The sequence below is a fragment of the Notamacropus eugenii genome, chromosome 6 (assembly GCF_028372415.1).
Source record: "Notamacropus eugenii isolate mMacEug1 chromosome 6, mMacEug1.pri_v2, whole genome shotgun sequence".
NCBI lineage: Eukaryota > Metazoa > Chordata > Mammalia > Diprotodontia > Macropodidae > Notamacropus > Notamacropus eugenii.
Window position 1 is genome coordinate 184,979,716 of NC_092877.1, and position 24,670 is coordinate 185,004,385.

Here is a 24,670-nt window from a genome sequence, read left to right on the forward strand (position 1 = left end):
AATATTTCATTTTGCACTCTTTTATTTTAAGATATAATTATCCCCATTCTGACTCTCTGACCTCCTTCCACAAGTGCATCCCTTTTCCTAACCCCTTATTTACTTTTATTTTTTAGATATCATCCCATCATATTCAACTCACATCTGCACGATTTGTTTCAGCTATTTTCAACAGTCTTAATAATGATAAAGTTCTTAGAAATTAGAAGCACCAGCATTCAAAACAATAATGAAAAATTTTTAATCTTACTGAGTCTCTTGTGATTTCTCTTTTCTGTTTACATTTTTGATTCTCTCTTTTTTAATTAATTAATTTATTTATTTCACTTTTAACATTCATTTTCACAGAATTTTTGGACTCCAAATTTTCTCTCCCCTTGTCCCCTCCCCCAACCCCAAAACACCGAGCATTCCAATCGTCCCCATCACCACTCTGCTCTCTCCTCCATCATTCCCCTCTGCCCTTGTCTCCATCCTCTCCTCTGTCCTGTTGGGCCAAATAACTTTCTATACCCCTTTACCTGTATTTCTTATTTCCTAGCGGCAAGAACAGTATTTGACAGTTATTCCTAAAACTTTGAGTTCCAACTTCTTTTCCTGCCTCTCTCTCCTCCCCCTCCCTTTGAAAGGCAAGTAATTCAATATAGGCCAAATCTGTGCAGTTTTGCAAATGACTTCCATAATAGTTGTGTTGTATAAGACTAACTATATTTCCCTCCATCCTATCCTGCTTCCAATTACTTCTATTCTCTCTTTTGATCCTGTCCCTCCCTATGAGTGTCGACGTCAAATTGTACCCTCCTCCTCATGCCCTCCCTTCCATCGTCCCCTCCACCCTGTTTATCCCCTTGTCCCCCACCTTCCTGTATTGTAAGATAGGTTTTCATACCAAAATGAGTGTGCATTTTATTCCTTCCTTTAGTGGAATGTGATGACAGTAAACTTCGTGTTTTTCTCTCACGTCCCCTCTTTTTCCCCAAACTAAAAAAATCTTTTGCTTGCCTCTTTTATGAGAGATAATTTGCCCCAATCCGTTTCTCCCTTTCTTCTCCCATATATTTCTCTCTCACTGCTTGATTTCATTTTTTTTTAAGATATGATCCCATCCTATTCAATTCACTCTGTGCACTCTGTCTCTATGAGTGTGTGCATGTGCATGTATGTGTGTACAGTCCCACCAAGTACCCAGATACTGAATAGTTTCAAGAGTTACTAATATTGTCTTTCCATGTAGGGATGTAAACAGTTCAACCTTTATAAGTCCCTTATGACTTCTCTTTGCTGTTTACCTCTTCATGTTTCTCTTCATTCTTGTGTTTGAAAGTCAAATTTTCTTTTTAGCTCTGGTCTTTTCATCAAGAATGCTTGAAAGTCCTCTATTTCATTGAAAGACCAATTTTTTCCCTGAAGTATTATACTCAGTTTTGCTGGGTAGGTGATTCTTGGTTTTAGTCCTAGTTCCTTTGACTTCTGGAATATCCTATTCCATGCCCTTAGATCCCTGAATGTAGAAGCTGCTAGAGCTTGTGTTATCCTGATTGTATTTCCACAGTACTTGAATTGTTTCTTTCTAGCTGCTTGCAATATTTTCTCCTTGACCTGAGAATTCTGGAATTTGGCCACAATATTTCTAGGAGTTTCTCTTTTTGGATTTTTTTCAGGTGGTGATCAGTGGATTCTTTCAGTATTTATTTTGCCCTCTGGTTCTAGAATCTCAGGGAAGTTTTCCTTGATAATTTCATGAAAGATGATGTCTAGGCTCTTTTTTTGATCCTGGCTGTCAGGTAGGCCCATAATTTTTAAATTGTCTCTCCTGGATCTATTTTCCAGGTCAGTTGTTTTTCCAATGAGATATTTCACATTATCTTCCATTTTGTCATTCTTTTGGTTTTGTTTTGTGATTTCTTGGTTTCTCATAAAGTCATTAGCCTCCATCAGTTGCATTCTAATTTTGAAAGAACTATTTTCTTCAATGAGCTTTTAAATCTCCTTTTCCATTTGGCTAATTCTGCTTTTGAAAGTATTCTTCTCCTCATTGGCTTCTTGAACCTCTTTTGCCAGTTGAGTTAGCCTATTTTTCAGGGTGTTATTTTCTTCAGCATTTTTTTTAGGTCTCCTTTAGCAGGGAGCTGATCTGTTGTTCATACTTTGCTTGCAAGTCTTTTATTGTTCTTCCCAGTTTTTCATCCACCTCTCTAACACAATTTTGAAAATTTTTTGAGCTCTTTATGGCCTTTTCCCAGAACTGATCTCATTGAGTGGACTGGGATGTAGAAGCACTGACTTCCGTGTCTTCCCCTGATGGTGAGCACCGCTCTTCCTCATCAGAAGGGAGGGGAGGAGAAACCTGCTCACCAAGAAAGTAACCCTCTATAGTCTTGGTTTTTTTTTCCCTTTTCTGGGCATTTTCCCAGCCAGTGACTTGAGCTCTGAATATTCTCCTCACACCCACCTCGCCTCAGAATCCTTCCACCCAGCTCTTGGGGTCTGAGGCTCAAATGCTGCTTCCCAGCCTCAGGGCTTTGGGCGGGGGCAGGGCTGCTATTCAGTGTGAGATTATGTTCAGGTGCTCAGGTGGGGGCAGGGCCGCCTCACGGGCTCTATTCCCTCAGGGAGTTTATTCGGAGACCTTCAACAATGGATCCAGGCTCCTGCCTGCTTGGGGAGCCCCGGTCTGCTTCTGCCTCTGCTGTTGCCTCCCGAGGTGGCCTGAGTATGGGAGCACCCCACTCCCCTCTCGACCCACCAAAGAGAACTTCTCACCGACCCCCGTCACTTGTGGGTGGAGGGACTTGTGCGGCCACTGGAGATCCCGTCCCTGAAGTCCGCTCTGATCTTCTCCTCTTGGTGCCGGGGCTGGGGCAGGGCTGGGCTGTGCTCTGCGTCCACAGCGCTACGGACCTTTTGCGAGAGGTTTGCACGTCCCTCTGGAACAGAAATCTTATCCGCTCTGCTGTTATGTGGCTTCTCCTGTTCCTGAATTTATTAGCAGCTCTTTACTACAGATATTTCATGGGCTCTGGGTTCGGAGCTAGCATATTTGTGTGTTTCTACTCCCCCAACTTGGCTCTGCCTCCACATTTTTGATTCTCTTGAATCACGTATTTGAAGGTCAAATGTTCTGTTGAGCTCTGGTCTTTTCTTAAGGAATGTTTGAACATTCTCTACTTCATGAAATATCCTTTAAAAAAAAAAAACTTAAAACGTTATGGTCACTCTTGCTTCGTATTGATTCTTGGTTGCATCCTAGATCCTTTGACCTCTCCTCCTTTAATATAAAATCTGTTAAATCTCGTGTTATCTTGCCTGTTTTTTTTTTTAACAATATTTGATTTTTTTTTTCTTTCTGACTTCTTGAAATATTTTCTACTTAACATACTGCGGCATGAGGAATCTGCTTTTTCTAATGAATTAGCCAGCATTCATTAGATGCACATTGCATGCTAAGCACTGTCATACAAATATAAGTAAAGACAGAATGCAGATTTAAGCATACCAATTAAATTCTTTTTTTCTTTTTTTTTATTTTGTTGTTCTGCTTTTTCTTTCATAACATGAATAATATGTAATATTTTTGTGTGTGACTACACATGTATAACCTATATGAAGTTGTTTGGAGGGAGGAATTTAGCACTCAAATTTTTTTTTTAAAATAATGTTAGAAACTTTTACATGTAATTAGAAAAATCTATTCAAAAAATTAATATTTCATTAAATCATCTGTGATCGGAAAAAAATTAAGAAGATAGAGCCTGCCTTCATGTAGCTTACATTGCATCAGAGATCACAACACAGAAAGGAGAGTATTGGTTATTAGAAAGATGGTTGGAGTTTCAGGAGAGTGCATTGACACATTCCATCCAACAGCAGTGACAGAGTTAATTTGATCTTAGTTCCAGACCTGGGGGAGGCAGGTTTCCCTGAGCAGCAGTGCCCAGTGAGGAGAGAGGGTCTAATAGAAAAGAAGGCCAAAACCTGAGAAATAAGTTTTGAAGAAAACAAACCGTTTTGCTGACCTCTGACCCAAGACTATAGCCCCAGGAACTAAATTTGCCCACAATGTGCCCTGAGAAAGAACCAGAAAGGACCACACCACTCAGGCCAGACCTGATACATTTCTTAGGGAACAATCGTATTCTATGATATTCATTTACTGCAACTTGTTCAGCCGTTCCCTAATTTATGGGCATCCCCTCAATTTTTAAAGTTTTGCCACCATAAAAAGAACTGCTTTATTTTGGTACATGTGGGTCCTTTCCCCATTTGTATGATTTCTCTGGGATACAGACCTAGACGTGGTTTTACTGGGTCAAAGGGTAGGCACATTTTGAGCCCATTGGACTTATTTCCAAATTGATCTCCAGAATGGTTGGATTCATTCACAACTCCATCAAAAATGCATTAGTGGCCCAATTTTCCCAGGTCTTCACAGTAATTTAAATTTATCTACATTAATGAGTCTATTATTCCTTCTTTGAGCCAACTCCAATGATATTAAGGATCAAACAATGCTCATCTCCTTTCTTTCTTTGCTTGTACTGTAATAGTTCTTTGTGACTCCTCCTGTCATGTAATTTATCCTTTTCCGCCTCCTCCTTTCCTCTTCTCCCATGACAATCCCCTTTGAACTCTTAATGGGATTGTTTGTCATCACATCACGGTTAACTTATACCCATGTACTCTGTCTATGTATGGACTTCTAAATGTCATAATAAAGATGCATTTCTCAATTGTTATAAATATCATCTTCCCATGTAAGGATATAAACAATTTGCCCTTGTTAAATAACTACTTTCCTTTACCTTTTCATGACTGTTAAATCTTGTATTGAAAGAATAAATTTTCTGCTGAGCTCTGGTCTTTTCATCAGCAAGATTTGGAAGTTCCATATTTCTCTGAATGTCTATCTCTTCTCCTGAAAGAATGTGCTCAGTTTCACTGGGTAGTTGATTCTTGGTTTTAATCCAAGCTCCTTTTCCTTATAGAATATCAGACTCCAAGGTCTGTGATCCTTGAATGTTGAAGCTGCTGGGTCCTGCATAATCCTGACTCTAGTGCATTTAAATCGTATTTAAATTTCTGCGTGCTGGCAGTATTTTCTCGTTGACCTGACAATTCGGGGATTTGCCTATAACTTTTCTTGACATTTACCTTTTGGGTTCCCATTCAGGAGGTGATTGGTACATTCTTTTAATTACTACTTTATCTACTGCTTTTAGGACTTCAGGGCAGATAGCCTTGATAATTTCTTGAAAAAATGCTGTCCAGGCTCTTTTTTGTTGGTAACTTTCTGGTAATTCAATGATTCTTAAAGTATCACTATTGTACTCATTTTCTAGGTTAGTTGTTTCTTTTTTTCATTGAGGCATTCTACATTTTCTTCTTTTTTTTCATTGCTTGGATTTGTTTAATTTATTCTTGCTGTCTCATAGTTATTAGCTTCCACTTGTCCAATTCTAATTTTAAAAGAATTGCTTTCTTCAGTTAGTTTTTGTAAGTTTTTTCCATTTGGCCAGTTGTATTTTTTAAGAATTTGTCCCCTGCCCCCCATGTGAATTCTCCTCCCCAATTTGGCCAATTGCATTTTTAAATTATTTTATTTGTTTTCAATTTTCTACAATTAATTCCATATACCTTAGATTTCTTACCCTCCCTCACACTGCTTCCCCCTTCCTCCCTCCTTGAGATGGCTTGCAATCTTATATAGGATCTGCACACATATTCCTATTAAATGTATTTTCACCTTAGTTATCTTGCATAGAGGAATTAAAATGAATGGGAGAAACCACAAGAACAAAACAAAACATAACACAAGACAAAATGGTCCTCTTCATTCTGCAATTCAATTCCATAGTTCTTTCTCTGGATGTGGAAGGTGTTATGCCTCGAGTCCATTGGGAATTCTTTAGGTCTTTGCATTGATGTGAAGGATTAAGTGTACCAGAAAAATTCCTTGCACACTGTGGTTGTTTCTGTGTACAAAGTTTTCCTGATTCTGCTCCTTTCACTCAGTATCAGTTCATATAAGTCTTTCCAATCCTCTGTTAAGCCTTCTTCTTCCTCATTTCTTATTGCACCACAGTATTCTATTACATTCATATACCACAACTTGTTCAACCATTCCCAAATTGATGGACATTCCCTTGATTTCCAATTTTTGGCCAACACAAAGAGAGATGCTATAAATATGTTTGTACATGTGGGACTTTTTCCCATTTTAATGATGAATTTGGGACATAGTTCTAGAAGGTATGCACATTTTTGTAACTCTTTGGACATAGTTTCACCAATTGTATTTTTAAGGAATTATTTTCTATAGTCAATTTTTGTCCTTTCTTTCCTAGGTTGTTGACTCTCTTGTATACCTATCATTTCTTTCCCCAATATTTCTTTTACCTCCCTTATTTGACTTTTAAAATCCTTTTTGCTTTCAAGATGACTTTTTGGGTTGGAGACCAATTCATATGCTTTTTTGAAACTTTGGGTGTAAATGTACTGACAATGTTGCCCTCTTCTGAGTTTGTGTTTTGATCTTCCCTGTCCCCATAGAAAGAGTTTATGGTTAATGTTCATTTCTTGCTTCTTCTTCATCTTATTTGCTTGCTTCCTGACTTTTTAAAATTGAACTCCACTTCTGGGACACAAGGGGCACTGTCCCAAGTTTCTTGTCCTGGGAATAAGAACCTGGTCACTGTTTGTGCTTGCTGGGGCCTCAGAAGATGGCACCTGGAGGCTATAGGGCATCTGGCAGTTTATCTAGTGCTGAGCTGGTGTCCTCGATAGATATATGTTGAGGTCAGGTGAGGTTTTCTGCATTAACCCATGGCTACACTTAAGGTCTCAGGGTATTTGAGGGTTCTGGCCAGAGGAGGACACCTGCTCAGCAGGGCTTCACTGAAACACAGGGGATGTTTGACTACTGGAGGATAGCTGTCTACCTGTAGTTGTGTTGAAGCAAGAGGAGATTTAGCTGCTGGAGGATGCCTGCTGACCAGCACATACAGAATGTCCCCTAGCTGGAGTCGGTTGGTTTCTTTCCCTGTGGCAAGGCAGGTGGAGTCCTGGTGTTAGTGTCTTGCTTGATCCACCACCCTGGGGCTCAGAATATCCTTCTGGTTGGCTGAGGCTGAGCTTGCACCTGGCTTTCTAGCACCTTTCTTGTCTGGTACTTCTCCCTTTCCATGAGAGTGAGAGGGAACTTTACCATTAATTCCCCAAACCTCCTGGGCTAAAAGATTGTTTCATCCTATCTTTTGCTGGCTCTTCTCTTCAGGATTTTTTCCTCAGGAGATGTTTTATGGGTTTTTCGAGGTCACTAAGGGAGAGTGTGGGTGTCTTACTTCTTACTCTGCCATCTTGACTCCCAGAAGGCCAGGCCAACATCTGCTTTTAATATCTAATTTTGGTGGTTTTAAGTTTTAACTTGCTCTAAGGTGGTTTGATTTAGGGAGACACATCTTTGCTGCTTTCTTGGCCTGGACTCTGATCTGTGAAAAATCACAAACACTCTTTTTTGCCCTGTAACTGTGACCAGGGTTCTCGATGCACTGCAACCACAAGTTTTTTTTTTTCCTAATGAACCTAGAAATGTAACTAAATCCCCTTCTCTCTTATAGACACAAGAGCTATTGTTTCTCTCCACATTGAAGCAGACACTAGCGCTGCTTTTCCCTTGTGAGCAGCTGCAAGCACTTTTCTGGAACTTTAAACCATGGAATTGTGACTAGAACCTCTTTTCCTGTATAGCAGCATGCTAGTGTTCTAGTGTTCCTCTTTACTCTGGACCTTCAACCCAGAACTATGTAAGAATATTTACAGGATCTTGCACCCAATGCCAGCAAAAAGTGCCCTGAAATCTCCTTCTGACCAGTTGTCTTACTGGTTGTAGGCTGAGAGTTCCTGAGACTACTGCTACAGCTAAGTCCTTCTACTGGTTTGCAGAGCTGCATTATGCTTTAAGCCTAACCAGCACCATGAGGAGGCAGACCTTTCCAACTGAACTCATAAGCTGCCTTCGACAGGGAAATTGTTTCACTCTGTATTTTTCTTGGCTCTGCTGCTCTAGAATTCAATTTGAGGAGTTATTTTAAAGTTTATTGCATGGAAATTTTGAAGAGTTAACATGAATTCCTGCCTTTTTTCTTCTGCCTTGGCTTTAACTTTCAGTTACATTTCTAGTTTTCTTATACCTTACAATGTGCTCCACATAATTTGTGATCCAGTGTCACTGGCTTCCTAGCTCTCCTTAAAACAAGTATCTCTGTTTCCCAATTGTCTTAATTTTCATTAGATCTCTCTCATGTTTGACATGATCTCCCTCTTCACTTCTTAGTTCTGCCTTCCCTAACTTTCTTTGAGTCCCTGATAAATTTTATGAATCCAAAGGAAGACTCTAACCCTTTTTAATTTTAGTGTTCTCCCTCTGTTGATTATTTCCCACTAATCCTATGTATTACCGTTCTTTCTGTCTTCATTGATTAGCACAGTCCCTAGTACTTGGTAATCATTAAAATGCTTGTTGATTTAAATTTTTCTCTCTCTCCCATTTTAATGACTAGATGATAAAAACACCAGCCCAGAACCTTTAACACTCCCTAATTTTATTCACTGCCTTCCAAAAGCTTTATTGCAGGAGTAAGTTTGCTGCTCTCTTTAGGGCTATGTATGAAAGTTGTTGTTTCTTTTCCCCAAAGGTTAACTGCCTTATTTCATTAAATGTGGCAATAATAAATACATAGGAATGGTACAAAGACCTATTTAAGTTTGGAAAAAGGAAAGAACCTTGGGGGGTCACTGATTAGGAAAAGCTTTTAGCAACATCTAGAAGTCCCATTACTGAATTATGATTTCAGATAGAATTTTAACCATAGGTGTAAGAGGAATTTATCATAGTAGTATGGGCAACAATTCAAATAATGTGAAACATTCTTTATCGTCTTGAATAGTAATATTCCACTACCTAACTTTAATGAGCATATCAGTACTTTGAAAATATGAATATTTTTATTTGATAAAATGACACACTTTTCAAATTTATTTTTAGTTCAGTAAAATTAAATGTTCTTTCCAAAGTTTAAGAAATTCAAAGGAAATAAAGTCTGTGTTAATTTCACTGAGTTCATTAAATGGCATTTCAAGAGACCTGTTTGCCATCAAACATGTTTGACATTCTAAGATTTTTTTAAGCCTTTTGCTTCTGTCATTTATTTGTTTATTTTTTTCCATTTTAAAAAGCTGTCAGAGTGATGCTAGTTAGTACTATTCAGAACTTGAGCAGCAAAACTGATATTCATTAAACCGTGACAATATACAAAATAGCTTCACAAAGGCCCATTCTTTCACCAAACATTTTACTTTATTCAGCACTCAGGATTTCCCTTAATTGTTTCTGCAAGCTCTTTATTGCCTTCTATGTGTTGAACTTTCAGGCTGCACACCTCCAACACCTACACTGAAAGGTTATAAATAGTACAGGATATCCCAAGAGTCTTAGTGAAATTTTCCTTTGTAGCGCCTTCAGAATTATAAATGCTGCACACTTTCAAAAATTCATTTAAAAATTTAATTATTTACATTTAAAATAATTTTAAGTTGGATAATTTTGAAAAGTACATTTATAACTTTAATTTTAACAAGAGAGGGCATCTTGTAACTCTGCATTTCATGTGCAGCAATATCTGTATGACTTTCTAAGGCCTATCCACACAAGAAGTCATCTTGTTTGGTCAACTCCATCACCTGACTGAACTATATATGTTAAATTTTAATAAGAAATACATTAATATTTTTCTAATCAACCTTTCACTTTTTCCAAGTTTGTAACATTTATACTCCCAAAGTTAAAAAAGAATGACACTTCACAAAGGCTTGTGGGATATCCTATATACGACCACTACTACCACCACCACCACCACCACCACCAACAATGAGAATAATGATGATGATGATGATGATGATGATGATGATGATGATGATGATTAACCTTTATGACAAGGTTTTCAAAGTGGTTTGCATGCCTTATCTCATTTGATCCCATAAAACTCAGCTAAGAAAGTGGTATTATTAGTCCTGTTTTACAGATAAAAAAATTGAAGCAGGGTGAGGATTTGTGACTTACCAATCATAGTATATACTCTGAGTCAGATATTTCTAGCATCAATTTCAGTATTTCTGCTGGAGGTATATGTAAAGTTACAGTAGGATCATTAGGTAAGACTGCAAAAGACTGGAAATACACGCGTCAAACTCATGAGTACATCCCTGGAAAGTGCATTGAGAAATAAGTGAACTTATTTAGAGTACTCATACTTATCCAAGGGTTTCTTGTAAGCGAGATATACTACTAGATAGTGAAGAATCTGTCTTTCTTGGTGTTAATTGTTACACCAAAATTAACACAATCAACAGAAAATTGATCCATATTTTGTTGCAGAGGCTGCCTTGAGTGCACAATCATCTGCAGATGAAAGCAAAAATCATGTATCAACTCTGCCTCCCCTTTAGTCTTTGCTTGTAGCATTTTCAAATTCAATAGCTCAGTGTTTGAGAGGTTCCAAAGGAAAATGTGGGGTGAAAAAGATATTAGGCTGCCTACTAAACTGAAGATCTACAGAGTCATTTTATTGATTTGATTGGTGCATGCTTGTGGAGCCTGTACAGTCTACCAGTGCTATGCCGGGAAATTGAATAACTTTCATTTGGGTTATCTTAGAAAGATTCTTAATATCTTCTGAAAAACGAAAATATCAGACACGGAGGTGCTTTCTTGAGTTAAACTCATTCAAACTCTGCTACAGAGATGACAAGTCCAATAGGCTGGCCACATTGTTCAAATGCCAAATGAACATTTGCCTACAAGACTACTTTACTGAGAACTCAAGAAAAGCAGGCACTCACGTAGTGGTCAGAAGAAGAGTTACAAAGATACTTTCAAGGTCTCTCTGAAGAACCTTTGAGTTGATTTGAGACATGGGAGACTCTGGTAAAATTCTACCCAACAGGGCATGGCTACATCAAATAAGGAGATGTGCTTTATAAATGAAGTGGAATTGCAGTAGCTCAAAAGTAACATGAAATGTGTAAATTTAGAGAAATCTCCATTTCAAATATTCATGTGGATTGCTTGGGGGTGACTTTTGGTAGATTCCTCTGAGGTCATACTGCTCTGATCAGTCATAGTTATACATATTGTACCTTGACTACAACACAGTGATATCATTTTGGTCCTCTTCAGAAAGAAAGGACAACAAATAACCAAACATAATAAATCTATTTTATACAATATGTTTATGGTTGCATACTTTACATTTTGCAAAAATATTAACTAAAATGTAAAGAGAGGTAGAGTAGAGAAGTTTGTAATCAGAAAACTGAAATCCAAACTCTGGTACTTACAATCTGTGTGATCCTAAGAAAGCTACCTAACCTCTGACTACCTCAGTCAAGCTCCCTTGGATTCACCTACCAAGGCACTAATAATTTCTGCTTTGGTGGCAGAAATTTTTATCCTGATGAAATCACATATTCTTTGCAGAGTCGGGCTTTCACTACAAAACGTTTGTCTCTATTCTCGTACCAAATTAAATTTGTTTTCAGTCATTTGAAATGACTGATTTCTATTCAGTTAATTAAGTTGATCAGGCAACACTATGGTTCTCCTATTAAGATGTATAAAGAGGGCGGAGTGAGAGCAAGGACTCACCTAAGCTCTTAAACAAACTCCTTCAGATACCTCTAAGGAGAGAATCTGACCAAACTTTGGAGGTGCACAATCCAATAGGAGACAGACTGTGGCAGATTCACAGCCCAGGACAGACTGGAAGGTCAACAGGAAGGATCTGTTCCACCAGGGTGAGCCCACAGTGCACAGCAAGTGAGTCCAGCACAGCGAAAGGGGAAGGCCCCTGGGAGACCAGAGGCAGCAGCAGGCAGAACCGGCAGAGCGACAACCCAGGGTGAAAGACCAACAGAAACAAGCGAGTGACAGCGGCAGAGCCTCAGATATCAGCCACAACATCTCCCGAGACTTTCAGCCCACAGATCAAATGGCTTTAAGTCACCTACTTCAAATTCCGAGAGCCAGGATGGCAGAGTGATAAGTAAATGCTCACTCCTCCCCCCTTGATGACCTTCAAAGAACCATAAAATATTTCCTCAGTAAAATCCTGGATCAGCGGGAACAGCAGAGGAAGCAAATACTCTCATAACACTTGAGGCAAGGAAAATAGCTAAGGGTGATTCCTCTTACCATGGCAGAGGAGAACCAGAAAGAGAGGGGTCTTAGGGTGGTGGAAAGCCACACTAGGACACAAGTGAGCCTCAGCACTAGAAGAGGAGCCCCAGTAAAGGTTGAAATTGCATTACAATACAGGAGTGTCTCAGAACTCCAGGGGAAAAGGGGAAGACAATAGGGCAGCTGGGATCACCAACCCCTGAGCTTTCCTTTGCCTCAACTCAGCTGAGGAAATCTCCCTTGACCAGACCACCCTTCCCCCATGCTTAACAAGCTAGCTCCAGGGCTAATCAGGGAAACACAAAACAAAAAGATAAAAAGACATTTGCTCTTAGTTTTTTCACACCATTCAGCTGATAACCAAATTAGGCAGCTTCTAACCGAAAGAACCAGAAGCCATAACACACAATCACCATCATGAGCAGCAAAAAGCAAAACAAGGGTGAAAAATTCATAGAATCGTTCCATGGGGACAAAGACTAAAACACAAATACCAAAGAGGTCAGTAGTGAGACTGTACCTCCATCTGAAACTTCAGAAGGGATTATGAACTTCTCTCGTGCACAAAAAGCTCTCCTGGAACAGCTGAAGAAGGAAAGAGAAGAGAAATTGGACACCGATCTTAAAAGTATGAAAAAAGAATTCCAGGAAGAAAACATCTCTTTAAAAAGGAAAATTGAGGGGGCAGAGCCAAGATGGCACAGTAGAAAGACTCACATACACATAGCTCCGAACCCACAACCCATAGAACGGCTACAGGGAAGTAACTCACGGCGAATTCTGCACCCAGAGGCCACGGAACATTGGAGCGAGGAAGATTTCTGTTCCGGAAAGACCTGCAAACCTCTCGCGGGGGGTCCTTCGAGCTGTGGACTGGGCGCCAGGACTGGGAGCTGAGTGCAGCCCTGCCGTGGTCACGGCACCCAGAGAAAAAGATGCGAGCGGGCTTCAGGGACGGGATCTCCAGTGGCCACGTGGGTCCCTCCACCCACAGAGGGACCTGCAAACCTCTCGCAAAAGGTCCATTGCCCTGCAGACGCGGAGCCCAGCCCAGGCCTGCCGCGACCTCGGCATCGAGAGGTACAGATCCGAGCAGGCTTCAGGGACGGGATCTCCAGTGGCCGCACAAGTCCCTCCACCCACCGGTGACGGGGGTCAGTGAGAGAGTCTCTTTGGCGGGTCGAGAGGGGAGTGGGGTGCCCCCATAACTCAGGTTCCCCCGGGAGGTAGAAGCTGAAAGGCGGCTGCAGACAGGGGCTCCCCAAGGGGTCAGGAGCCTGGATCCATTGTGGAAGGTCTGTGCATAAACTCCCTGAGGGAACTGAGCCTGAGAGGCGGCCCTGCCCCGACCTGAGCATCGGAACTTAATCTCACACTGAATCGCAGCCCTGCCCCCGCCCAAAGCCCTGAGGCTGGAAGCAGCATTTGAGCCTCAGACCGCAAACGCTGGCTGGGAGGATCAGGAGGCTAGGTGGGTGTGAGGAGAATATTCAGAGGTCAAGTCACTGGCTGGGAAAATGCCCAGAAAAGGGAAAAGAAATAAGACTATAGAAGGTTGCTTTCTTGGTGAACAGGCATTTCCTCCCTTCCTTTCTGATGAGGAAGAACAATGCTTACCATCAGGCAAAGACACAGAAATCAAGGCTTCTGTGTCCCAGCCCACCCAATGGGCTCAGGCCATGGAAGAGCTCAAAAAGAATTTTGAAAATCAAGTTAGAGAGGTAGAGGAAAAGCTGGGAAGAGAAATGAGAGACATGAAGTCAAAGCATGAAGAGCAGATCAGCTCCCTTCTAAAGGAGACGCAAAAAAATTTTGAAGAAAATAACACCTTGAAAACTAGCCTACCTCAATTGGCAAAAGAGGTTCAAAAAGCCAATGAGGAGAAGAATGCTTTCAAAAGCAGAATTAGCCAAATGGAAAAGGAGATTCAAAAGCTCACTGAAGAAAATAGTTCTTTCAAAATTAGAATGGCACAGATGGAGGCTAAGGACTTTATGAGAAAGCAAGAAATTACAGAACAAAGCGAGAAGAATGGAAAAATGGAAGATAATGTGAAATATCTCATTGGAAAAACAACTGACATGGAAAATAGATACAGGAGAGACAATTTAAAAATTATGGGACTACATGAAAGCCATGAACAAAAGAAGAGCCTAGACATCATCTTTCATGAAATTATCAAGGAAAACTGCCCTGAGATTCTAGAACCAGAGGGCAAAATAAGTATTCAGTGAATCCACAGATCACCGTCTGAAAGAGATCCAAAAAGAGAAACTCCTAGGAACATTGTGGCCAAATTCCAGAGTTCCCAGGTCAAGGAGAAAATATTGTAAGCAGCTAGAAAGAAACAATTCAAGTATTGTGGAAACACAATCAGGATAACACAAGATCTAGCAGCCTCTACATTAAGGGATCGAAGGGCATGGAATAGGATATTCCAGAAGTCAAAGGAACTAGGACTAAAACCAAGAATCACCTACCCAGCAAAACTGAGTATAATACTTCAGGGGAAAAATTGGTCTTTCAATGAAATAGAGGATTTTCAAGCATTCTTGATGAAAAGACCAGTGCTGAAAAGAAAATTTGACTTTCAAACACAAGAATGAAGGGAACCATGAAAAGGTGAACAGCAAAGAGAAGTTATAAGGGACTTACTAAAGTTGAACTGTTTACATTCCTACATGGAAAGACAATATTTGTAACTCTTGAAACATTTCAGTATCTGGGTACTGGGTGGGAGTACACACACACACATGCACACACGCACACATACATAGAGACAGAGTGCACAGAGTGAATTGAAGAGGAGGGGATCATATCTTAAAAAAAAATGAAATCAAGTGGTGAGAGAGAAATATGTTGCGAGGAGAAAGAGAGAAATTGAATGTGGCAAATTATCTTTCATAAAAGAGGCAAGAAAAGACTCATTAGTGGAGGGATAAAGAGGGGAGGTGAGAGAAAAACATGAAGTCTACTCTCATCACATTCCACTAAAGGAAAGAATAAAATGCACACTCATTTTGGTAGGAAAACCTATCTCACAATACAGGAAAGTCGGGGGTAAGGGGACAAGCAGGGTGGGGGGGATGATAGAAGGGACCGCATGGGGAGGAGAGTGCAATTCGAGGTCTACACTCATGGGGAGGGATAAGATCAAAAGAGAATAGAAGTAATGGGGGACAGGATAGGGTGGAGGGAAATATAGTTAGTCCTATACAACACAACTATTATGGAAGTCATTTGCAAAACTACACAGATTTTGCCTATATTGAATTGCTTGCCTTCCAAGGGAAGGGGTGGAGAGGGAGGGAGGTAAAGAAGTTGGAACTCAAAGTGTTAGGATCAACTGTCGAGTAATGTTCTTGCTACTAGGAAATAAGAAATACAGGTAAATGGGTATAGAAAGCTATCTGGCCCTACAGGACAAAAGAGAAGACGGAGACAAGGGCAGAGAGGGATGATAGAAGAGAGAGCAGATTGGTCATAGGGGCAATTAGAATGCTTGGTGTTTGGGGGGGGAGGGGATAAAAGGGGAGAAAATTTGTAACCGAAAATTTTGTGAAAATGAATGTTAAAAGTTAAATAAATAAATTTAATTAAATAAAAAAATAAAATAAAATTTAAAAAAAAAAGGAAAATTGAACAAATGAAAAAGGAAGTTCAAAAATGAACTGGAGAAAATAATTCCTTAAAAGGAAAAATTGGATAGATGGAAAAGGAGATGCAAAAGTTAACGGAAGAAAACAATTTGATTAAAATTAGAATTGGGCAAGTAAAAACTAGTGACTCTATGAGACAGCAAGAATTAGTCAAACAAAGTTTAAAGAATGAAAAGATAGAAGAAAATGTAAAATATCTAGTTGAAAAAACAACTGACCTGGAAAATAGATCCAGTAGAGAAAATTTAAGAATTTTTGGCCTGCGAGAAAACCACAATGAAAAAGAAAAGACTCTGGACAATATCTTTCAGAAAATCATCAAGGAAAATTGCCCAGAAGTGCTAGATACAGAGGACAAAATTGTCATTGAAAGAATCCACTGTTCATCTCCCAACAGGGATCCAAAACTCAAAACCCCAAGAAATATTGTTGCCAAATTCCAGAACTTTCAAGTGAAGGAGAAAATACTACAGGAAATCAGAAAGAAACCATTCATATATTGAGGAGCTACAGCCAGGATCACACAGGAACTTTCACCTTCTACATTAAAAGATCGAAGGAATTGGAAGCCAATATTCTGTAAGGCAAAGGAGTTGGGACTAAAACCAAAGATCAACTACACAGCATGGTTCAGCATAACATTTCAGGCAAGGAGATGGTCATTCGAAGGAGTAAGGGATTTCCAGATCTTCCTGACAAAAACGCCAGAACTTAATAGAAAATTGAATCTTCAAACTCAGGTCTCAAGAGAGGCATAAAAAGTTAAACAGGGGGGAAAAATAAAAACAAAAACGCGTTGCTCAATTTGGGCAAACTGTTTCCCTCCCTATAAGAGAAGATGATAACTGCTAATCTTGAGAATCGTACATCTATTATGAAACATAAAAGGGATATAGATAGAGGGAAAGGGTATACAGTAAATGATGTATTCATACAAATATGATTTAAGCATTGGAAAGGATTGTATCAGGACTTGTCAAAAGGAGGAAGCAGAATATGGGAAATTACATCACAGGAAGAAGAAAAAATAGAGGGAAAGAGAGGAGAGAGATGAGCATTATTTGAGAGGTACTCTCATCTGATTTGGTTCAAGGAGGGAATGATAAACATAATTACGAACATAATTCTAACTACCTCTATAGGCAGTGGGAGGGGAAAGGAGAAGAAACGGGAGAGGAAATTAAAAGAGAGGACAGATGCAGTAAGGGTAAAGGTGAGTAAAAGGGAGAGGGGCTAAAACAAGGAAGGGAATGCTGTAGGAGGTGGTGGTGAAAAGTGAAACCTGTTGAGGAGGGAAAGGGAGACTGGAGAATTAAAAGCACAAACGGTGGAAAAGAGCATGGAGGGAAATACAGAGATTGTAATCATAACAGTGAATGTGAATGAAATGAACTCTCCCATAAAATGGAGATGGACAGCAGAATGGATTAAAAGTCATAATCCAACAATATGCTGTTTACAAGAAACACATATGAAACGGGGGGATACTCACAGGGCGAAGGGAGAAGGTTGGTGCAGAATATATTGTGCTTCAGCTGATGTAAGAAAAGCAGGAACAGCAATCCTAATCTCAGACAAAACAGATGCAGAAATAGATCTAATCAAAAGAGATAAGAAAGGAAACTATAGCGTGCTAAAAGGCACCATAGACAACGAAGCAATATCATTACTAAACATGTATGCTCCAAGTGGTATAGCATCCAGATGCTTAGGGGAGAGGTTGGGGGAGTTGAAGGAAGAAATTGACAGCAAAACTAAACTAGTGGGGGACCTCAACCTACCCCTCTCTGAACTTTATAAATCTAACCTCAAAATAAACAAGAAAGAGGGTAAGGAAATAAGTAAAACTCTGGATAAAGTAGATATGATAGATCTCTGGAGAAAATTGAATGGGAATAGAAAGGAATATACCTTTTTCTCAGCGATACATGGCACATATACCAAAACTGATCATGTACTGGGACATAAAAACCTCATAATCCAGTGCAGAAAGGCAGAGATAATCAATGCATCCTTCTCAGATCACAATGCAATAAAAATTACTTGTAATAAAAGGTCATGACAAAATAAACCAAAAATCAATTGGAAAGTAAATAATCTAACACTAAAGAAGGACTGAGTTAAACAACAAACCACAGAAACAATTAACAGCTTCATTGAAGAGAATGACAACAATGAGACAACCTAACAAATCTTACGGGATACTGCAAAAGCAGTTCTTATGGGAATCTTTATATCTTTGAATACCTGCATAAATTAAAGAGAGAAAGAGGAGATCAATGACTTGGGCATGCAGCTGAAAAAGCTAGAAAAAAAACAGATTCATAATCCCTACGTTAATACTAAATTAGAAATACTTAAAACCATAGAAGAGCTTAATAAAATTTAAATTAATAAAACTATTGAATTAATAATTAAAAGCAATAGTTGATTTTATGGAAAAACTAAAAAAAAATGATAAAACTTTGGTAAATTTGATTTAAAAAGGAAAGAAAGCATCAAATTACTAATATCAAAAATGAAAGGGGTGAGCTCATCTCCAGTGAGGAGGAAATTAAAACAATAATTAAAAATTTCTTTTCCCAACTTTATGCCCATAAATTCGACAATCTAAAGGAGATGGATGAGTATTTTAAAAAATTTAAATTACCCAGGAGGGAAGTTGATTACTTAAACAATCTCATCTCAGAAAAAGAAATTGAACAAGTCACCTATGAACTCCCTAGGAAAAAATCTTCAGGGCTGGATGGATTTACACTTGAATTCCCTCAAACATTTACGACACAGTTAATTCCAATGCCATACAGCCTATTTTTTGAAAATTGGGCAATAAGGAGTCCTCCCAAATTCTTTTTATGATACAAATATGGTTTTGATACCTAAAGCAGGAAAAGACAAAAGAGAGAAAGAAAATTATAGATCAATTTCTCCAATGAATATGGATGCAAAAAATTTAAATAAGATTTTAGCAAAACGAATACAGCATCTTATCGCAAGAATAATACATTATGATCAGGTAGGATTCATACCAGGAATGCAGGACTGGTTCAATAATAGGAAAACTATTAGCATTATCGATCATATCAACTAAAAATCTAACAGATACGACACGACTATCTAAATAAGTGCAGAAAAAGATTTTGACAAAATACAGCACCCATTCCCATTAAAAACGCTGGAGAATGTAGGAATAAAGGGAACAATCCATAAAATAATAAGCAGTACCTATCTAATACCTTAAACAAACATTATATGCAAAGGAGATAAGCTAGATGCATTTCCAAAAAGATCAGGGGTGAAACAAGGATGTCCATTTTCACCACTATTGTTCAGCATGGTACTAGAAATGTTAGCTGTAACAATCAGACAAGATAAAGAAATTAAAGAATAAAAATAGGCAAAGAAGAAACTGAGCTTTCACTCTTTGGAGATGATATGGTGATATACTTAGAGAATCCCAGAGATTCAAGTAAAAAAAACTACTTGAAATAATGAACAACTTTTGCAGATTTGCACTGCACAAATCTTCTTCATTCCTACGTGTTACTAATAAAGTCCAACAGCAAGAGATAGAAAGAGAAATCCCATTTAAAGCTAGGGTATACACTATAAAATACTTGAGAGTTTACCTGCCAAAAGAAACCCAGGGACTATAAAAACATAATTAAAAGACACTTTTTGCACAAATAAAGTCAGATCTAAGTAAGTGGGAAAACATCAGTTGCTCATGGGTAGGCTGTGCCAATGTAAGAAAAATGACAATTCTACTTAAATTAATTTACATTTTGAGTGCATTAGCAATTGAATCATCAGATAATTATTTTCTAGACCTGGATAAAATAATGTAAAATTTCATCTGGAAGAACAAAAGGTCCAGAATATCAAAAAGACTAATGAAAAAAATGCTACAGAAGGTGGCCTAGAGCTGCCATATCTGGAGTTGTATTGTAAAGCAGCAATTATGAAAACCACTTGGTACTAGCTAAGAAACAGAAGGATGGACAAGTGGAATATGCTAGATACTCAAGACACAGCAGGCAGCGAATATAACAATCTCCTGTTTGATAAACCCAGGGACCCCAGATTCTGGGATAAGAACTCACTGCTTGACAAAAATGGCTGGGAAAGCTGGATAACAGTGTGGTAGAAACTAGGCATAGACCAATGCCTGACCCTGTACACAAGAATAAAGTCCAAATGGATACATGATCTAGGTATAAATATTGATATCCTGGATAAACTGGAGGAGGAAGGAACAGTGTATTTATCAGATTTATGGAGAAGGGAAGAATTTTTGGCTAGAGAAGTGATAGAAAAGATTATGATGAATAATTTTGATTACATTAAACTGAAAAGTTTTTGCACAACCAAACCCAATGCAACCAAAATTCAGAGGGATATAATATATTGGGAAATAATTTTTGCAGCTAATCTCTGTGATAAAGGCCTCACTTCTGGAATATATAGAGAACTGAGTCAAATTGATAAATGGTCAAAGGATATGAACAGGCAACTTTCAGAGGAAGAAATTAAAGACATCTACAATTATATGAAAAAAATGCTCTAAATCACTTTTGATTAGAGAGATGTAAATCAAAACAACTCTGAGGTACCACATCACACCTATGAGATTGGCAAACATGACAGAACAGGAAAATGATAAATGTTGGAGGGGATATGGGAGATTTGGAACACTGATTCATTTTTGGCGGAGCTGTAAGCTCGTCCAGCCATTCTGGAGAGAGATTTGGAACTATGCCCAAAGGGTTACAAAAATATGCATACCCTTTGACCCAACAATATTGCTTCTAGTACTGTATCCCCAAGAGATCATAAAAGTGGGAAAGGGTCCCACATACATAAAAATATTTATAGCAGCGCTTTGTGTAGTGGTCAAGAACTGGAAATCAAGGAAATGTCCATCAATTGGGGAATGGCTGAATGAATTATGATATATGAATGTAATGGCATACTATTGCACTATAAGAAATGATGAACAGGGAGACTTTAGAGAGCCCTGAAAAGACTTATATGATCTCATGCTGAGCGAAAGGAGCAGAACCAGGACAAGTTTGTGCACAGCAATGACCACAGTGTGCGAGCATTTTTTATGATAGACTTGGATCTTCATTGCAATTCAAGGACTTAAAAAAAGAATTCCCCATGATCTTCTAAGGTAAAATACCTCCACATCCAGAGAAAGAACTATGGAATTCAATTGCAGATTGTAGCAGATCATTTCTGTGTGTGTGTGTGTGTGTGTGTGTGTGTGTGTGTGTGTGTTTAGTATTTTGGTTTGTTATATGATTTCTCCCTCTTATTTTAGTTCTTCTGTACAACATGCCTATAGCGAAAATGTATTCAATAAGAATGTATGTGTGGACCCTATATAGAATTTTATGTCGTCTTGGGGAGGGAGGGGAGTGGTGAGGGGTAGGTAAGTGGAAAAAAATCTACATTTTATGGTAGTGATTGTAGAACACTAAAAATAAATTAAATTAATATTAAAAAGATGTCTAAAGAGACTAGAGAGCTTCTTTAGTGATTCAGTATTTCCCAATGTATAAACATTGCATAGATAAATTCCATACTTGTTTTCAAATAAAACTATTGATTATGCTTAACCATCTATACATTTCAGATAACCTGGGCTTTGTATTATCTCTAACCCATCCCATCTCCACTCAGAGCTTAAAAGGAGAAACAAAATAACATGAAGTTCAAAGCTATAATGTCACACAAATCCAGAAATGTTAGAAAACGGAAATATGGAAACTTTGTATGTATATGTAAATGTGTACAATTTTGATCTTAAAGTTTCAATACGAGATGAGAGATAGTATCATGTGTTATACTTACCAGTGTACTAAAAGAGTGATGATGTACATTCAATATCTTATCTTTCCCATTTTTTAGTTATTTGAATTTACGTAAGACATTTAAGGAAAATTTTGAGGAAAGTGACTGGCCTTAATGGCATCATGGAGCAGATAAACCAGGCTGATTAAAATACCAAGAAGGGCAGAAAGAGCTTCGCACTGGAGAGGGCGACATTGCATTTACAACTCTTTGGAAGGAGATGCTTGCAGCATGAGCCCTTGAAGGTACAGCTAATTCTACTCTGCAGGGTGTACTTTACAGTTTGGGTCACAGAGGTTAAGTGGAAGAAGTAAGAAAAATCCAGAAGATCATAGCAACATGGAGTTGGGTAAAACAGGCAATGAAATGACATTCACAACTCCTCAGAACCAGTAGCTTTTTGCTGCCATGGTTGACATGGAACATATGTGTCATTTGGACATCGACTAAGAGCCTATCATTGCCCAAAACACCAGTATCATCTGTACGATTGGCCTAGTCTCCGGACTGGTAGACAAGTTAAAAAAGATGATTAAAGAAGGAATGAACATGGCTCATCTAAAGTTCTCCTATGGAACTCATGAGTACCATGCAGAGACTATCAAAAATGTTCAAGCAGTCGCAGAGAGCTGTTCTTCTGATACTATCAGTTACCACCCTGTTGCTATAGCCTTGGACACCAAAGAGCAGAAATCTAAACTGAACTCATCAATGGCAGTGGCACAGCCAAAGTGGAGCTAAAAAAGGGCAACACTCTCAAAGTCAACTTGGATGAAGCCTACATGGAGAAATGTGACGAAAATGTCCCATGGTAGACTACAAAAGCATTTGCAAGGTGGTGGATGGTGGTAGCAAAATCTTTGTAGATCATGGGCCCACTTCTCTTGTTGTGAATGAGAGAGGTCCCAATTTCCTTTTAACTGAGGTGGAGAATGGCAGCATACTGGACAGAAAGAAGAATGTCAACCTTCCTGGGACAGCTCTTCAGCTATTGCATTCTATTTGGTTGTAGAATGTATCATTTGTCTAAACTTGCCTGCTGTGTCTCAGAAGAATATCCAAGATCTTCACTTTGGACTAGAGCAAGGGGTGGATATGGTATTCACATATTTCATCTGAGAGGCAGATGATGCCCATGTAGTCAGAAAGGTTCTGGGAGAGAAAGGAAAAAACATCAAGATCATCGGCAACATTGAAAATCATGAAGCAGTGCAAAGATTTGATGAGATCCTAGAAGCCAGTGATGTTATCATGGCTGCTTGGGGGGACCTAGGTATTGAGTTCCCTGCAGATAAGGACTTCATTGCTCAGAAAATGATGATTGGAAGGTGTAATAGAATATTTGTGCCACTCACGTGCTCAAGAGCATGATTAAGAAGCCACACTCCACAAGGACTAAAGGCAGTGATGTACCCAATTCTGTCCTAGATGAAGCTGATTGTGTCATGCTGTCTGGGGATACTACCAAAGGGCACTATCCAGTAGAATCAGTGTGCATGCAACACTTGACTGCCTGAGTGGCAGAGGCTGCCATCTTTTATTCTCATTTGTTTGAGGATCTTCGCGGTCTGGGCCCCCAATAACTAAGGATCTCTCTGAAGCTGCTGCTGTGAGTGCTGTAGAGCCTTTCTTCAAGCGTTTCAGTGGGGCCTTTATTGTTTTTACTAAGTCTGGAAGGTCTGCTTATCAGGTACCATTCCTGAGCCCCCATCATAGCTATTACTCGTTGTCCTCAGGTGTGCACCAGGCTCATCTCTACTGAGGCATCTTTCCTGTGCTGTGCAGGGACCTTGTTCGTGAGTCATGCGCTGAAGATGTGGAACTCATGGTTAACTTTACCACGAAAGTTGGTAAAGCTGAAATCTTTTTTCAAGAAAGATAATGTGGTCATTGTACTGAATGATTGGTACCCAGGTCCAGGTTTCGTCAACAATATATGTGGGCTGTCAGCTCCATAAAAGGGTATTTGAAGACGTTGTTGTGGGTGATTTCAGCACTCTCCCTTCCCTGCCCCTGCATGGATCCATTAGATATGCAACTGTTATTGGTGTCTTCCATTCTTAGCTATTAGAGGTTTTATACTGCTAAAACATCTCCCCCACAAAAAAACCCCAAATATTAAAATCTCTTCTTAAATAAACTTTGTATTAAATTTATTTTCCTCCACACTTAGAAACATCAGTTTAGCACACCCGTGGTGGTGTGTAAAGGTAGAGCAGCTGTGTCTTAGCATGAGGTACTGCAGATCATCTTGTATATAGGGGATTAAAAAGTAACATATATCAGTACTGTGTTTTAAATTGATCCAGACAGCCTTCATACACACACACGCACGCACACACACATACACACACACAAACAGGCACCAATCATAGTCCCTCTAAGTACAAGTTCTCATTGTATATGGGCCTCTACATCTTTTCTGACCAGAGGAACCACCCTCCCTTTCCCCATCTCCATCTTGTACATGAAAGGATCTTTGTATCACACACTTACTAAGTCAAAAATTAACAGAAGAAGAATCCAGCCACTAAAATCCAATATATTTTAGTGAATAATATGATTCTTATCAATGGTGTCCTCTGGTAAGTCACTCTTATCCTGGGTGTGGGAAGAAGCTTCCAGTCATAAGCCACTTCTTCCCCTTCATTTTGAGGAGACAACCTAGGATGGAAAGGAAATTTTTCACAGAATAGTCCCTACTCTCCCAAGCAGAAGGCCTTACTGCTCCCCTTGCCCCTCATCCTTCTCACATTGTGAGTGTCAGTCTTATTCCAATATTTCTCTTTTATTTTCAATCTGGAAAAAGTCCACATTAATACTGTACTGTATTTGACTGTAGAGTGCTTTATTTGTCAATAAACACAAGCTGAAGCAATAACTATCTAAATAAACAAATTAAATAAATAAATTACCAAGA

At 39.0% G+C, this 24,670-nt stretch overlaps 1 pseudogene; it reads left to right on the forward strand.

Annotated features, from left to right (window-relative positions):
* LOC140512212 (pyruvate kinase PKM pseudogene) overlaps nucleotides 1-23,708 on the forward strand; it is a 107,881-nt pseudogene extending 84,173 nt beyond the window's left edge.
* The last annotated feature ends 962 nt before the right edge of the window (nucleotides 23,709-24,670 follow it).